A 15,305-nucleotide genomic window follows, 5' to 3' on the forward strand; every position below is an offset into this window, starting at 1 on the left:
ACCTTTCTCACCACCCGCTTCCCTTCTCCTGTCATCCCCCTACCACCCGGGAAAAAAAGAGATTGCCCCCTCCTTCCACTAGCCCACCCTCCCACCCAAAGAACAACTTCTTCTGCGCAGCTTGTTTTCTAGGCAGCAGCGCTATTGTGATGTCATCGGGGGGCATTGTGACAAGCCGCCAGTGTTCCGTCTCTTCATGTTGTGCACAGTTCAAACGGAAAATACATCAACAGGCAGACTACAGAAAAGCTTACTATCAAAGGTTAGAGGGGGGCTTTCTCAGAGGGCTTTTTACAGTTTTTCTATTCCCAATTAGCCGTTTAAGTGTACTTATTGAAAGTAGTAATTCTTTCATAGGCCGCCCTTTCTTAGTATTTGACGTTCCTTATATTGCGGTATGAGGCTTCGCAGTAGGTTGCAAACATTCATCACCCATGACTGTCCCCAATTGAGCTCAGAAGCTCAATGTCTATCATGACCTCTCTTTTAGAATGTCCAAGAGCAAGCAAACTATTCCTCCAGGAGAGGGCGCCAACAGACTACTAAAGAGATCATCATTACTCAAAGAAAACCCCAAAAACCAATGCATGATAGGAATAAACAGGTAACTTTCTTTGGAGTGGAAGCGGAGAGATCGCACCAGATGCCAATTCTAGATCTTATCACACCTGTGGTCACTGCAGCAGCAGGTGAATCCACTTTGTCCAAAAGGGATCTATTCCATTCAATTGCAAATGATCTAGATAAGACAGAGAACTGCAGCACGGGGACATAGCCGAGTTGGTCAGGTTGAGTGGTGATGAGTTTGCTATTTGGATGAATAAAGAAAGTCAAAAGTGTGAAAGATAAAAAACAAAAGGAGGAAGTGTGAAAAGTGAATGGGCCAAATTGAGGTGCATATGAAGACGTATGCTTTCTTCCAATTCATTAAATCGGGCTAATATGAATCAGGTGAATTGAGTTCTGCTTTTGGAAACTGGGTTAAGAAGGGGTGCACCGTTCCTGGAGGTACTGCAATACCAGGTCAATGCGTGGAGTGGACAGAGCAAGCTCTTTTTCCATCTCCCTGTTCTAAAAATCCATTTAATATATGGTCCCCAGATAGGGGACGTATCAGATATTAAACTGATAAGAACAGATACTACACTTGATCTTAGCCAAAAGGCCGAGAAGCGATAACCAGAATTGGTTTGGGCCTCGAGTGGCACCCTGGCCTATGCCGGACACATCTTAGGGAGAGAGAGCGAGAGGGAGACAAACCCACGCCTACACAAGACATTTTGTCACCCAAGCCAACCCTTGAAAAGGCTGCTTTGCAGAGCAAAAACAAGAAGAATGGTGCGTTTTGCAGCCGCCGCCCACTGCAATGAATCTGAATAACTCCTCCTTTAGGGCGCAAGCAACTCCCCTCCCCCTTGCAGTCTTTCCAATTCACGATACAAAAAGACGGACAGGACAGGTTGCCTGACTTTCCGTCACTGCCACCCTTTGCCATCCTTACCCGTAGAAAGCCCTTTCATCATCCCCAAACCCTAATCTTTTCCCTTTCCTTCCCAGCCCCCAAACCCTGCCCTCTGTACCTTTCTCACCACCCGCTTCCCTTCTCCTGTCATCCCCCTACCACCCGGGAAAAAAAGAGATTGCCCCCTCCTTCCACTAGCCCACCCTCCCACCCAAAGAACAACTTCTTCTGCGCAGCTTGTTTTCTAGGCAGCAGCGCTATTGTGATGTCATCGGGGGGCATTGTGACAAGCCGCCAGTGTTCCGTCTCTTCATGTTGTGCACAGTTCAAACGGAAAATACATCAACAGGCAGACTACAGAAAAGCTTACTATCAAAGGTTAGAGGGGGGCTTTCTCAGAGGGCTTTTTACAGTTTTTCTATTCCCAATTAGCCGTTTAAGTGTACTTATTGAAAGTAGTAATTCTTTCATAGGCCGCCCTTTCTTAGTATTTGACGTTCCTTATATTGCGGTATGAGGCTTCGCAGTAGGTTGCAAACATTCATCACCCATGACTGTCCCCAATTGAGCTCAGAAGCTCAATGTCTATCATGACCTCTCTTTTAGAATGTCCAAGAGCAAGCAAACTATTCCTCCAGGAGAGGGCGCCAACAGACTACTAAAGAGATCATCATTACTCAAAGAAAACCCCAAAAACCAATGCATGATAGGAATAAACAGGTAACTTTCTTTGGAGTGGAAGCGGAGAGATCGCACCAGATGCCAATTCTAGATCTTATCACACCTGTGGTCACTGCAGCAGCAGGTGAATCCACTTTGTCCAAAAGGGATCTATTCCATTCAATTGCAAATGATCTAGATAAGACAGAGAACTGCAGCACGGGGACATAGCCGAGTTGGTCAGGTTGAGTGGTGATGAGTTTGCTATTTGGATGAATAAAGAAAGTCAAAAGTGTGAAAGATAAAAAACAAAAGGAGGAAGTGTGAAAAGTGAATGGGCCAAATTGAGGTGCATATGAAGACGTATGCTTTCTTCCAATTCATTAAATCGGGCTAATATGAATCAGGTGAATTGAGTTCTGCTTTTGGAAACTGGGTTAAGAAGGGGTGCACCGTTCCTGGAGGTACTGCAATACCAGGTCAATGCGTGGAGTGGACAGAGCAAGCTCTTTTTCCATCTCCCTGTTCTAAAAATCCATTTAATATATGGTCCCCAGATAGGGGACGTATCAGATATTAAACTGATAAGAACAGATACTACACTTGATCTTAGCCAAAAGGCCGAGAAGCGATAACCAGAATTGGTTTGGGCCTCGAGTGGCACCCTGGCCTATGCCGGACACATCTTAGGGAGAGAGAGCGAGAGGGAGACAAACCCACGCCTACACAAGACATTTTGTCACCCAAGCCAACCCTTGAAAAGGCTGCTTTGCAGAGCAAAAACAAGAAGAATGGTGCGTTTTGCAGCCGCCGCCCACTGCAATGAATCTGAATAACTCCTCCTTTAGGGCGCAAGCAACTCCCCTCCCCCTTGCAGTCTTTCCAATTCACGATACAAAAAGACGGACAGGACAGGTTGCCTGACTTTCCGTCACTGCCACCCTTTGCCATCCTTACCCGTAGAAAGCCCTTTCATCATCCCCAAACCCTAATCTTTTCCCTTTCCTTCCCAGCCCCCAAACCCTGCCCTCTGTACCTTTCTCACCACCCGCTTCCCTTCTCCTGTCATCCCCCTACCACCCGGGAAAAAAAGAGATTGCCCCCTCCTTCCACTAGCCCACCCTCCCACCCAAAGAACAACTTCTTCTGCGCAGCTTGTTTTCTAGGCAGCAGCGCTATTGTGATGTCATCGGGGGGCATTGTGACAAGCCGCCAGTGTTCCGTCTCTTCATGTTGTGCACAGTTCAAACGGAAAATACATCAACAGGCAGACTACAGAAAAGCTTACTATCAAAGGTTAGAGGGGGGCTTTCTCAGAGGGCTTTTTACAGTTTTTCTATTCCCAATTAGCCGTTTAAGTGTACTTATTGAAAGTAGTAATTCTTTCATAGGCCGCCCTTTCTTAGTATTTGACGTTCCTTATATTGCGGTATGAGGCTTCGCAGTAGGTTGCAAACATTCATCACCCATGACTGTCCCCAATTGAGCTCAGAAGCTCAATGTCTATCATGACCTCTCTTTTAGAATGTCCAAGAGCAAGCAAACTATTCCTCCAGGAGAGGGCGCCAACAGACTACTAAAGAGATCATCATTACTCAAAGAAAACCCCAAAAACCAATGCATGATAGGAATAAACAGGTAACTTTCTTTGGAGTGGAAGCGGAGAGATCGCACCAGATGCCAATTCTAGATCTTATCACACCTGTGGTCACTGCAGCAGCAGGTGAATCCACTTTGTCCAAAAGGGATCTATTCCATTCAATTGCAAATGATCTAGATAAGACAGAGAACTGCAGCACGGGGACATAGCCGAGTTGGTCAGGTTGAGTGGTGATGAGTTTGCTATTTGGATGAATAAAGAAAGTCAAAAGTGTGAAAGATAAAAAACAAAAGGAGGAAGTGTGAAAAGTGAATGGGCCAAATTGAGGTGCATATGAAGACGTATGCTTTCTTCCAATTCATTAAATCGGGCTAATATGAATCAGGTGAATTGAGTTCTGCTTTTGGAAACTGGGTTAAGAAGGGGTGCACCGTTCCTGGAGGTACTGCAATACCAGGTCAATGCGTGGAGTGGACAGAGCAAGCTCTTTTTCCATCTCCCTGTTCTAAAAATCCATTTAATATATGGTCCCCAGATAGGGGACGTATCAGATATTAAACTGATAAGAACAGATACTACACTTGATCTTAGCCAAAAGGCCGAGAAGCGATAACCAGAATTGGTTTGGGCCTCGAGTGGCACCCTGGCCTATGCCGGACACATCTTAGGGAGAGAGAGCGAGAGGGAGACAAACCCACGCCTACACAAGACATTTTGTCACCCAAGCCAACCCTTGAAAAGGCTGCTTTGCAGAGCAAAAACAAGAAGAATGGTGCGTTTTGCAGCCGCCGCCCACTGCAATGAATCTGAATAACTCCTCCTTTAGGGCGCAAGCAACTCCCCTCCCCCTTGCAGTCTTTCCAATTCACGATACAAAAAGACGGACAGGACAGGTTGCCTGACTTTCCGTCACTGCCACCCTTTGCCATCCTTACCCGTAGAAAGCCCTTTCATCATCCCCAAACCCTAATCTTTTCCCTTTCCTTCCCAGCCCCCAAACCCTGCCCTCTGTACCTTTCTCACCACCCGCTTCCCTTCTCCTGTCATCCCCCTACCACCCGGGAAAAAAAGAGATTGCCCCCTCCTTCCACTAGCCCACCCTCCCACCCAAAGAACAACTTCTTCTGCGCAGCTTGTTTTCTAGGCAGCAGCGCTATTGTGATGTCATCGGGGGGCATTGTGACAAGCCGCCAGTGTTCCGTCTCTTCATGTTGTGCACAGTTCAAACGGAAAATACATCAACAGGCAGACTACAGAAAAGCTTACTATCAAAGGTTAGAGGGGGGCTTTCTCAGAGGGCTTTTTACAGTTTTTCTATTCCCAATTAGCCGTTTAAGTGTACTTATTGAAAGTAGTAATTCTTTCATAGGCCGCCCTTTCTTAGTATTTGACGTTCCTTATATTGCGGTATGAGGCTTCGCAGTAGGTTGCAAACATTCATCACCCATGACTGTCCCCAATTGAGCTCAGAAGCTCAATGTCTATCATGACCTCTCTTTTAGAATGTCCAAGAGCAAGCAAACTATTCCTCCAGGAGAGGGCGCCAACAGACTACTAAAGAGATCATCATTACTCAAAGAAAACCCCAAAAACCAATGCATGATAGCAATAAACAGGTAACTTTCTTTGGAGTGGAAGCGGAGAGATCGCACCAGATGCCAATTCTAGATCTTATCACACCTGTGGTCACTGCAGCAGCAGGTGAATCCACTTTGTCCAAAAGGGATCTATTCCATTCAATTGCAAATGATCTAGATAAGACAGAGAACTGCAGCACGGGGACATAGCCGAGTTGGTCAGGTTGAGTGGTGATGAGTTTGCTATTTGGATGAATAAAGAAAGTCAAAAGTGTGAAAGATAAAAAACAAAAGGAGGAAGTGTGAAAAGTGAATGGGCCAAATTGAGGTGCATATGAAGACGTATGCTTTCTTCCAATTCATTAAATCGGGCTAATATGAATCAGGTGAATTGAGTTCTGCTTTTGGAAACTGGGTTAAGAAGGGGTGCACCGTTCCTGGAGGTACTGCAATACCAGGTCAATGCGTGGAGTGGACAGAGCAAGCTCTTTTTCCATCTCCCTGTTCTAAAAATCCATTTAATATATGGTCCCCAGATAGGGGACGTATCAGATATTAAACTGATAAGAACAGATACTACACTTGATCTTAGCCAAAAGGCCGAGAAGCGATAACCAGAATTGGTTTGGGCCTCGAGTGGCACCCTGGCCTATGCCGGACACATCTTAGGGAGAGAGAGCGAGAGGGAGACAAACCCACGCCTACACAAGACATTTTGTCACCCAAGCCAACCCTTGAAAAGGCTGCTTTGCAGAGCAAAAACAAGAAGAATGGTGCGTTTTGCAGCCGCCGCCCACTGCAATGAATCTGAATAACTCCTCCTTTAGGGCGCAAGCAACTCCCCTCCCCCTTGCAGTCTTTCCAATTCACGATACAAAAAGACGGACAGGACAGGTTGCCTGACTTTCCGTCACTGCCACCCTTTGCCATCCTTACCCGTAGAAAGCCCTTTCATCATCCCCAAACCCTAATCTTTTCCCTTTCCTTCCCAGCCCCCAAACCCTGCCCTCTGTACCTTTCTCACCACCCGCTTCCCTTCTCCTGTCATCCCCCTACCACCCGGGAAAAAAAGAGATTGCCCCCTCCTTCCACTAGCCCACCCTCCCACCCAAAGAACAACTTCTTCTGCGCAGCTTGTTTTCTAGGCAGCAGCGCTATTGTGATGTCATCGGGGGGCATTGTGACAAGCCGCCAGTGTTCCGTCTCTTCATGTTGTGCACAGTTCAAACGGAAAATACATCAACAGGCAGACTACAGAAAAGCTTACTATCAAAGGTTAGAGGGGGGCTTTCTCAGAGGGCTTTTTACAGTTTTTCTATTCCCAATTAGCCGTTTAAGTGTACTTATTGAAAGTAGTAATTCTTTCATAGGCCGCCCTTTCTTAGTATTTGACGTTCCTTATATTGCGGTATGAGGCTTCGCAGTAGGTTGCAAACATTCATCACCCATGACTGTCCCCAATTGAGCTCAGAAGCTCAATGTCTATCATGACCTCTCTTTTAGAATGTCCAAGAGCAAGCAAACTATTCCTCCAGGAGAGGGCGCCAACAGACTACTAAAGAGATCATCATTACTCAAAGAAAACCCCAAAAACCAATGCATGATAGGAATAAACAGGTAACTTTCTTTGGAGTGGAAGCGGAGAGATCGCACCAGATGCCAATTCTAGATCTTATCACACCTGTGGTCACTGCAGCAGCAGGTGAATCCACTTTGTCCAAAAGGGATCTATTCCATTCAATTGCAAATGATCTAGATAAGACAGAGAACTGCAGCACGGGGACATAGCCGAGTTGGTCAGGTTGAGTGGTGATGAGTTTGCTATTTGGATGAATAAAGAAAGTCAAAAGTGTGAAAGATAAAAAACAAAAGGAGGAAGTGTGAAAAGTGAATGGGCCAAATTGAGGTGCATATGAAGACGTATGCTTTCTTCCAATTCATTAAATCGGGCTAATATGAATCAGGTGAATTGAGTTCTGCTTTTGGAAACTGGGTTAAGAAGGGGTGCACCGTTCCTGGAGGTACTGCAATACCAGGTCAATGCGTGGAGTGGACAGAGCAAGCTCTTTTTCCATCTCCCTGTTCTAAAAATCCATTTAATATATGGTCCCCAGATAGGGGACGTATCAGATATTAAACTGATAAGAACAGATACTACACTTGATCTTAGCCAAAAGGCCGAGAAGCGATAACCAGAATTGGTTTGGGCCTCGAGTGGCACCCTGGCCTATGCCGGACACATCTTAGGGAGAGAGAGCGAGAGGGAGACAAACCCACGCCTACACAAGACATTTTGTCACCCAAGCCAACCCTTGAAAAGGCTGCTTTGCAGAGCAAAAACAAGAAGAATGGTGCGTTTTGCAGCCGCCGCCCACTGCAATGAATCTGAATAACTCCTCCTTTAGGGCGCAAGCAACTCCCCTCCCCCTTGCAGTCTTTCCAATTCACGATACAAAAAGACGGACAGGACAGGTTGCCTGACTTTCCGTCACTGCCACCCTTTGCCATCCTTACCCGTAGAAAGCCCTTTCATCATCCCCAAACCCTAATCTTTTCCCTTTCCTTCCCAGCCCCCAAACCCTGCCCTCTGTACCTTTCTCACCACCCGCTTCCCTTCTCCTGTCATCCCCCTACCACCCGGGAAAAAAAGAGATTGCCCCCTCCTTCCACTAGCCCACCCTCCCACCCAAAGAACAACTTCTTCTGCGCAGCTTGTTTTCTAGGCAGCAGCGCTATTGTGATGTCATCGGGGGGCATTGTGACAAGCCGCCAGTGTTCCGTCTCTTCATGTTGTGCACAGTTCAAACGGAAAATACATCAACAGGCAGACTACAGAAAAGCTTACTATCAAAGGTTAGAGGGGGGCTTTCTCAGAGGGCTTTTTACAGTTTTTCTATTCCCAATTAGCCGTTTAAGTGTACTTATTGAAAGTAGTAATTCTTTCATAGGCCGCCCTTTCTTAGTATTTGACGTTCCTTATATTGCGGTATGAGGCTTCGCAGTAGGTTGCAAACATTCATCACCCATGACTGTCCCCAATTGAGCTCAGAAGCTCAATGTCTATCATGACCTCTCTTTTAGAATGTCCAAGAGCAAGCAAACTATTCCTCCAGGAGAGGGCGCCAACAGACTACTAAAGAGATCATCATTACTCAAAGAAAACCCCAAAAACCAATGCATGATAGGAATAAACAGGTAACTTTCTTTGGAGTGGAAGCGGAGAGATCGCACCAGATGCCAATTCTAGATCTTATCACACCTGTGGTCACTGCAGCAGCAGGTGAATCCACTTTGTCCAAAAGGGATCTATTCCATTCAATTGCAAATGATCTAGATAAGACAGAGAACTGCAGCACGGGGACATAGCCGAGTTGGTCAGGTTGAGTGGTGATGAGTTTGCTATTTGGATGAATAAAGAAAGTCAAAAGTGTGAAAGATAAAAAACAAAAGGAGGAAGTGTGAAAAGTGAATGGGCCAAATTGAGGTGCATATGAAGACGTATGCTTTCTTCCAATTCATTAAATCGGGCTAATATGAATCAGGTGAATTGAGTTCTGCTTTTGGAAACTGGGTTAAGAAGGGGTGCACCGTTCCTGGAGGTACTGCAATACCAGGTCAATGCGTGGAGTGGACAGAGCAAGCTCTTTTTCCATCTCCCTGTTCTAAAAATCCATTTAATATATGGTCCCCAGATAGGGGACGTATCAGATATTAAACTGATAAGAACAGATACTACACTTGATCTTAGCCAAAAGGCCGAGAAGCGATAACCAGAATTGGTTTGGGCCTCGAGTGGCACCCTGGCCTATGCCGGACACATCTTAGGGAGAGAGAGCGAGAGGGAGACAAACCCACGCCTACACAAGACATTTTGTCACCCAAGCCAACCCTTGAAAAGGCTGCTTTGCAGAGCAAAAACAAGAAGAATGGTGCGTTTTGCAGCCGCCGCCCACTGCAATGAATCTGAATAACTCCTCCTTTAGGGCGCAAGCAACTCCCCTCCCCCTTGCAGTCTTTCCAATTCACGATACAAAAAGACGGACAGGACAGGTTGCCTGACTTTCCGTCACTGCCACCCTTTGCCATCCTTACCCGTAGAAAGCCCTTTCATCATCCCCAAACCCTAATCTTTTCCCTTTCCTTCCCAGCCCCCAAACCCTGCCCTCTGTACCTTTCTCACCACCCGCTTCCCTTCTCCTGTCATCCCCCTACCACCCGGGAAAAAAAGAGATTGCCCCCTCCTTCCACTAGCCCACCCTCCCACCCAAAGAACAACTTCTTCTGCGCAGCTTGTTTTCTAGGCAGCAGCGCTATTGTGATGTCATCGGGGGGCATTGTGACAAGCCGCCAGTGTTCCGTCTCTTCATGTTGTGCACAGTTCAAACGGAAAATACATCAACAGGCAGACTACAGAAAAGCTTACTATCAAAGGTTAGAGGGGGGCTTTCTCAGAGGGCTTTTTACAGTTTTTCTATTCCCAATTAGCCGTTTAAGTGTACTTATTGAAAGTAGTAATTCTTTCATAGGCCGCCCTTTCTTAGTATTTGACGTTCCTTATATTGCGGTATGAGGCTTCGCAGTAGGTTGCAAACATTCATCACCCATGACTGTCCCCAATTGAGCTCAGAAGCTCAATGTCTATCATGACCTCTCTTTTAGAATGTCCAAGAGCAAGCAAACTATTCCTCCAGGAGAGGGCGCCAACAGACTACTAAAGAGATCATCATTACTCAAAGAAAACCCCAAAAACCAATGCATGATAGGAATAAACAGGTAACTTTCTTTGGAGTGGAAGCGGAGAGATCGCACCAGATGCCAATTCTAGATCTTATCACACCTGTGGTCACTGCAGCAGCAGGTGAATCCACTTTGTCCAAAAGGGATCTATTCCATTCAATTGCAAATGATCTAGATAAGACAGAGAACTGCAGCACGGGGACATAGCCGAGTTGGTCAGGTTGAGTGGTGATGAGTTTGCTATTTGGATGAATAAAGAAAGTCAAAAGTGTGAAAGATAAAAAACAAAAGGAGGAAGTGTGAAAAGTGAATGGGCCAAATTGAGGTGCATATGAAGACGTATGCTTTCTTCCAATTCATTAAATCGGGCTAATATGAATCAGGTGAATTGAGTTCTGCTTTTGGAAACTGGGTTAAGAAGGGGTGCACCGTTCCTGGAGGTACTGCAATACCAGGTCAATGCGTGGAGTGGACAGAGCAAGCTCTTTTTCCATCTCCCTGTTCTAAAAATCCATTTAATATATGGTCCCCAGATAGGGGACGTATCAGATATTAAACTGATAAGAACAGATACTACACTTGATCTTAGCCAAAAGGCCGAGAAGCGATAACCAGAATTGGTTTGGGCCTCGAGTGGCACCCTGGCCTATGCCGGACACATCTTAGGGAGAGAGAGCGAGAGGGAGACAAACCCACGCCTACACAAGACATTTTGTCACCCAAGCCAACCCTTGAAAAGGCTGCTTTGCAGAGCAAAAACAAGAAGAATGGTGCGTTTTGCAGCCGCCGCCCACTGCAATGAATCTGAATAACTCCTCCTTTAGGGCGCAAGCAACTCCCCTCCCCCTTGCAGTCTTTCCAATTCACGATACAAAAAGACGGACAGGACAGGTTGCCTGACTTTCCGTCACTGCCACCCTTTGCCATCCTTACCCGTAGAAAGCCCTTTCATCATCCCCAAACCCTAATCTTTTCCCTTTCCTTCCCAGCCCCCAAACCCTGCCCTCTGTACCTTTCTCACCACCCGCTTCCCTTCTCCTGTCATCCCCCTACCACCCGGGAAAAAAAGAGATTGCCCCCTCCTTCCACTAGCCCACCCTCCCACCCAAAGAACAACTTCTTCTGCGCAGCTTGTTTTCTAGGCAGCAGCGCTATTGTGATGTCATCGGGGGGCATTGTGACAAGCCGCCAGTGTTCCGTCTCTTCATGTTGTGCACAGTTCAAACGGAAAATACATCAACAGGCAGACTACAGAAAAGCTTACTATCAAAGGTTAGAGGGGGGCTTTCTCAGAGGGCTTTTTACAGTTTTTCTATTCCCAATTAGCCGTTTAAGTGTACTTATTGAAAGTAGTAATTCTTTCATAGGCCGCCCTTTCTTAGTATTTGACGTTCCTTATATTGCGGTATGAGGCTTCGCAGTAGGTTGCAAACATTCATCACCCATGACTGTCCCCAATTGAGCTCAGAAGCTCAATGTCTATCATGACCTCTCTTTTAGAATGTCCAAGAGCAAGCAAACTATTCCTCCAGGAGAGGGCGCCAACAGACTACTAAAGAGATCATCATTACTCAAAGAAAACCCCAAAAACCAATGCATGATAGGAATAAACAGGTAACTTTCTTTGGAGTGGAAGCGGAGAGATCGCACCAGATGCCAATTCTAGATCTTATCACACCTGTGGTCACTGCAGCAGCAGGTGAATCCACTTTGTCCAAAAGGGATCTATTCCATTCAATTGCAAATGATCTAGATAAGACAGAGAACTGCAGCACGGGGACATAGCCGAGTTGGTCAGGTTGAGTGGTGATGAGTTTGCTATTTGGATGAATAAAGAAAGTCAAAAGTGTGAAAGATAAAAAACAAAAGGAGGAAGTGTGAAAAGTGAATGGGCCAAATTGAGGTGCATATGAAGACGTATGCTTTCTTCCAATTCATTAAATCGGGCTAATATGAATCAGGTGAATTGAGTTCTGCTTTTGGAAACTGGGTTAAGAAGGGGTGCACCGTTCCTGGAGGTACTGCAATACCAGGTCAATGCGTGGAGTGGACAGAGCAAGCTCTTTTTCCATCTCCCTGTTCTAAAAATCCATTTAATATATGGTCCCCAGATAGGGGACGTATCAGATATTAAACTGATAAGAACAGATACTACACTTGATCTTAGCCAAAAGGCCGAGAAGCGATAACCAGAATTGGTTTGGGCCTCGAGTGGCACCCTGGCCTATGCCGGACACATCTTAGGGAGAGAGAGCGAGAGGGAGACAAACCCACGCCTACACAAGACATTTTGTCACCCAAGCCAACCCTTGAAAAGGCTGCTTTGCAGAGCAAAAACAAGAAGAATGGTGCGTTTTGCAGCCGCCGCCCACTGCAATGAATCTGAATAACTCCTCCTTTAGGGCGCAAGCAACTCCCCTCCCCCTTGCAGTCTTTCCAATTCACGATACAAAAAGACGGACAGGACAGGTTGCCTGACTTTCCGTCACTGCCACCCTTTGCCATCCTTACCCGTAGAAAGCCCTTTCATCATCCCCAAACCCTAATCTTTTCCCTTTCCTTCCCAGCCCCCAAACCCTGCCCTCTGTACCTTTCTCACCACCCGCTTCCCTTCTCCTGTCATCCCCCTACCACCCGGGAAAAAAAGAGATTGCCCCCTCCTTCCACTAGCCCACCCTCCCACCCAAAGAACAACTTCTTCTGCGCAGCTTGTTTTCTAGGCAGCAGCGCTATTGTGATGTCATCGGGGGGCATTGTGACAAGCCGCCAGTGTTCCGTCTCTTCATGTTGTGCACAGTTCAAACGGAAAATACATCAACAGGCAGACTACAGAAAAGCTTACTATCAAAGGTTAGAGGGGGGCTTTCTCAGAGGGCTTTTTACAGTTTTTCTATTCCCAATTAGCCGTTTAAGTGTACTTATTGAAAGTAGTAATTCTTTCATAGGCCGCCCTTTCTTAGTATTTGACGTTCCTTATATTGCGGTATGAGGCTTCGCAGTAGGTTGCAAACATTCATCACCCATGACTGTCCCCAATTGAGCTCAGAAGCTCAATGTCTATCATGACCTCTCTTTTAGAATGTCCAAGAGCAAGCAAACTATTCCTCCAGGAGAGGGCGCCAACAGACTACTAAAGAGATCATCATTACTCAAAGAAAACCCCAAAAACCAATGCATGATAGGAATAAACAGGTAACTTTCTTTGGAGTGGAAGCGGAGAGATCGCACCAGATGCCAATTCTAGATCTTATCACACCTGTGGTCACTGCAGCAGCAGGTGAATCCACTTTGTCCAAAAGGGATCTATTCCATTCAATTGCAAATGATCTAGATAAGACAGAGAACTGCAGCACGGGGACATAGCCGAGTTGGTCAGGTTGAGTGGTGATGAGTTTGCTATTTGGATGAATAAAGAAAGTCAAAAGTGTGAAAGATAAAAAACAAAAGGAGGAAGTGTGAAAAGTGAATGGGCCAAATTGAGGTGCATATGAAGACGTATGCTTTCTTCCAATTCATTAAATCGGGCTAATATGAATCAGGTGAATTGAGTTCTGCTTTTGGAAACTGGGTTAAGAAGGGGTGCACCGTTCCTGGAGGTACTGCAATACCAGGTCAATGCGTGGAGTGGACAGAGCAAGCTCTTTTTCCATCTCCCTGTTCTAAAAATCCATTTAATATATGGTCCCCAGATAGGGGACGTATCAGATATTAAACTGATAAGAACAGATTTTTTTGATTTAATGAAGCTTTCCAAAGCACCGCAAAAAATGCATGACCGAAGTCACACCAAAAACAGTGCAAAGGCTAGGATTCGTGTGGACCCCTCGGTGAGGAGAGGGTCCCCAAAAATCAACCCCGTCCCTCCGAGCCAGAAGGCCACAGCAAGGGTCAGGGATCTTCGGTGCTCCCCCAAGCCGAAGCCTGGTTGAGCCTTGTCGTTGCTCCCAGCGTCCACCCAGGCATCTTACCCAAGTGGAGTAGAGAGCTACTAGTTGTTGGTTTCGCAGCCGAAACTGCCCGGACCGTCAACCGGTGTTGGTTTCTCAGCCCAAGGCTAACCGGACCTCCAACCGGGTGTTGGTTTCTCAGCCGAAGCTGACCCGGACCTCCAACCGGGTGTTGGTTTCTCAGCCGAAGCTGACCCGGACCTCCAACCGGGTGTTGGTTTCTCAGCCGAAGCTGACCCGGACCTCCAACCGGGTGTTGGTTTCTCAGCCCAAAGCTGAACGGACCTCCGACCATGATTATAAAAATTTCCCTTCCTAGCCAGAAGGCCGGGATAGAGCAATATGCTCAGAAAGTATGAAAGGGCAAGGTACGGTGTGCTACAGAGCCCAAGGCTTGCCGGGGTCCAAAGCCAGCAAGCTCAGACTCACTCCAGGGTCGTCAATCCTGGGGCACATTGCACCATAGCCCCCACACTTACTCAGTCTAATAGCCTCGATCCTGGTAGGGCCATGGTTTCCTCTAGATGGATATACTATCCTCCCAAAGTACTAACAAGCGCAACCTTCCAGTGTGCATTGCATCATTGTACTAAGGTGGCCGGAGCCTTAAACCACCTTTTCGAACGATACTACACTTGATCTTAGCCAAAAGGCCGAGAAGCGATAACCAGAATTGGTTTGGGCCTCGAGTGGCACCCTGGCCTATGCCGGACACATCTTAGGGAGAGAGAGCGAGAGGGAGACAAACCCACGCCTACACAAGACATTTTGTCACCCAAGCCAACCCTTCAAAAGGCTGCTTTGCAGAGCAAAAACAAGAAGAATGGTGCGTTTTGCAGCCGCCGCCCACTGCAATGAATCTGAATAACTCCTCCTTTAGGGCGCAAGCAACTCCCCTCCCCCTTGCAGTCTTTCCAATTCACGATACAAAAAGACGGACAGGACAGGTTGCCTGACTTTCCGTCACTGCCACCCTTTGCCATCCTTACCCGTAGAAAGCCCTTTCATCATCCCCAAACCCTAATCTTTTCCCTTTCCTTCCCAGCCCCCAAACCCTGCCCTCTGTACCTTTCTCACCACCCGCTTCCCTTCTCCTGTCATCCCCCTACCACCCGGGAAAAAAAGAGATTGCCCCCTCCTTCCACTAGCCCACCCTCCCACCCAAAGAACAACTTCTTCTGCGCAGCTTGTTTTCTAGGCAGCAGCGCTATTGTGATGTCATCGGGGGGCATTGTGACAAGCCGCCAGTGTTCCGTCTCTTCATGTTGTGCACAGTTCAAACGGAAAATACATCAACAGGCAGACTACAGAAAAGCTTACTA

The 15,305-nt window shown here is 46.8% G+C and overlaps 9 non-coding genes and 1 pseudogene across 9 annotated transcripts; all 10 read right to left on the bottom strand.

The window, feature by feature from the left end:
- Nucleotides 1-986: 986 nt before the first annotated feature.
- Nucleotides 987-1,177, bottom strand: LOC142254055 (U2 spliceosomal RNA). Its single transcript, XR_012727078.1, has one exon. It is a non-coding gene; the product is annotated as a U2 spliceosomal RNA (small nuclear RNA).
- Nucleotides 1,178-2,564: 1,387 nt separating this feature from the next.
- LOC142254056 (U2 spliceosomal RNA) lies at nt 2,565-2,755 on the bottom strand. The gene has a single exon (XR_012727079.1). It is a non-coding gene; the product is annotated as a U2 spliceosomal RNA (small nuclear RNA).
- Nucleotides 2,756-4,142: 1,387 nt separating this feature from the next.
- LOC142254057 (U2 spliceosomal RNA) lies at nt 4,143-4,333 on the bottom strand. The gene has a single exon (XR_012727080.1). It is a non-coding gene; the product is annotated as a U2 spliceosomal RNA (small nuclear RNA).
- Nucleotides 4,334-5,720: 1,387 nt separating this feature from the next.
- LOC142254058 (U2 spliceosomal RNA) lies at nt 5,721-5,911 on the bottom strand. Its single transcript, XR_012727081.1, has one exon. It is a non-coding gene; the product is annotated as a U2 spliceosomal RNA (small nuclear RNA).
- Nucleotides 5,912-7,298: 1,387 nt separating this feature from the next.
- Nucleotides 7,299-7,489, bottom strand: LOC142254060 (U2 spliceosomal RNA). The gene has a single exon (XR_012727082.1). It is a non-coding gene; the product is annotated as a U2 spliceosomal RNA (small nuclear RNA).
- A 1,387-nt stretch (nt 7,490-8,876) lies between these two features.
- On the bottom strand, nt 8,877-9,067 carry LOC142254061 (U2 spliceosomal RNA). Its single transcript, XR_012727083.1, has one exon. It is a non-coding gene; the product is annotated as a U2 spliceosomal RNA (small nuclear RNA).
- A 1,387-nt stretch (nt 9,068-10,454) lies between these two features.
- Nucleotides 10,455-10,645, bottom strand: LOC142254062 (U2 spliceosomal RNA). Its single transcript, XR_012727084.1, has one exon. It is a non-coding gene; the product is annotated as a U2 spliceosomal RNA (small nuclear RNA).
- Nucleotides 10,646-12,032: 1,387 nt separating this feature from the next.
- LOC142254063 (U2 spliceosomal RNA) lies at nt 12,033-12,223 on the bottom strand. Its single transcript, XR_012727085.1, has one exon. It is a non-coding gene; the product is annotated as a U2 spliceosomal RNA (small nuclear RNA).
- Nucleotides 12,224-13,610: 1,387 nt separating this feature from the next.
- Nucleotides 13,611-13,809, bottom strand: LOC142253125 (U2 spliceosomal RNA). Its single transcript, XR_012726444.1, has one exon. It is a non-coding gene; the product is annotated as a U2 spliceosomal RNA (small nuclear RNA).
- Nucleotides 13,810-14,506: 697 nt separating this feature from the next.
- On the bottom strand, nt 14,507-14,648 carry LOC142253702 (U2 spliceosomal RNA; annotated as a pseudogene).
- Between the last annotated feature and the right edge of the window lie 657 nt (nt 14,649-15,305).

Source organism: Anomaloglossus baeobatrachus, chromosome 9 (genome assembly GCF_048569485.1).
Source record: "Anomaloglossus baeobatrachus isolate aAnoBae1 chromosome 9, aAnoBae1.hap1, whole genome shotgun sequence".
In the NCBI taxonomy this organism is placed as follows: domain Eukaryota; kingdom Metazoa; phylum Chordata; class Amphibia; order Anura; family Aromobatidae; genus Anomaloglossus; species Anomaloglossus baeobatrachus.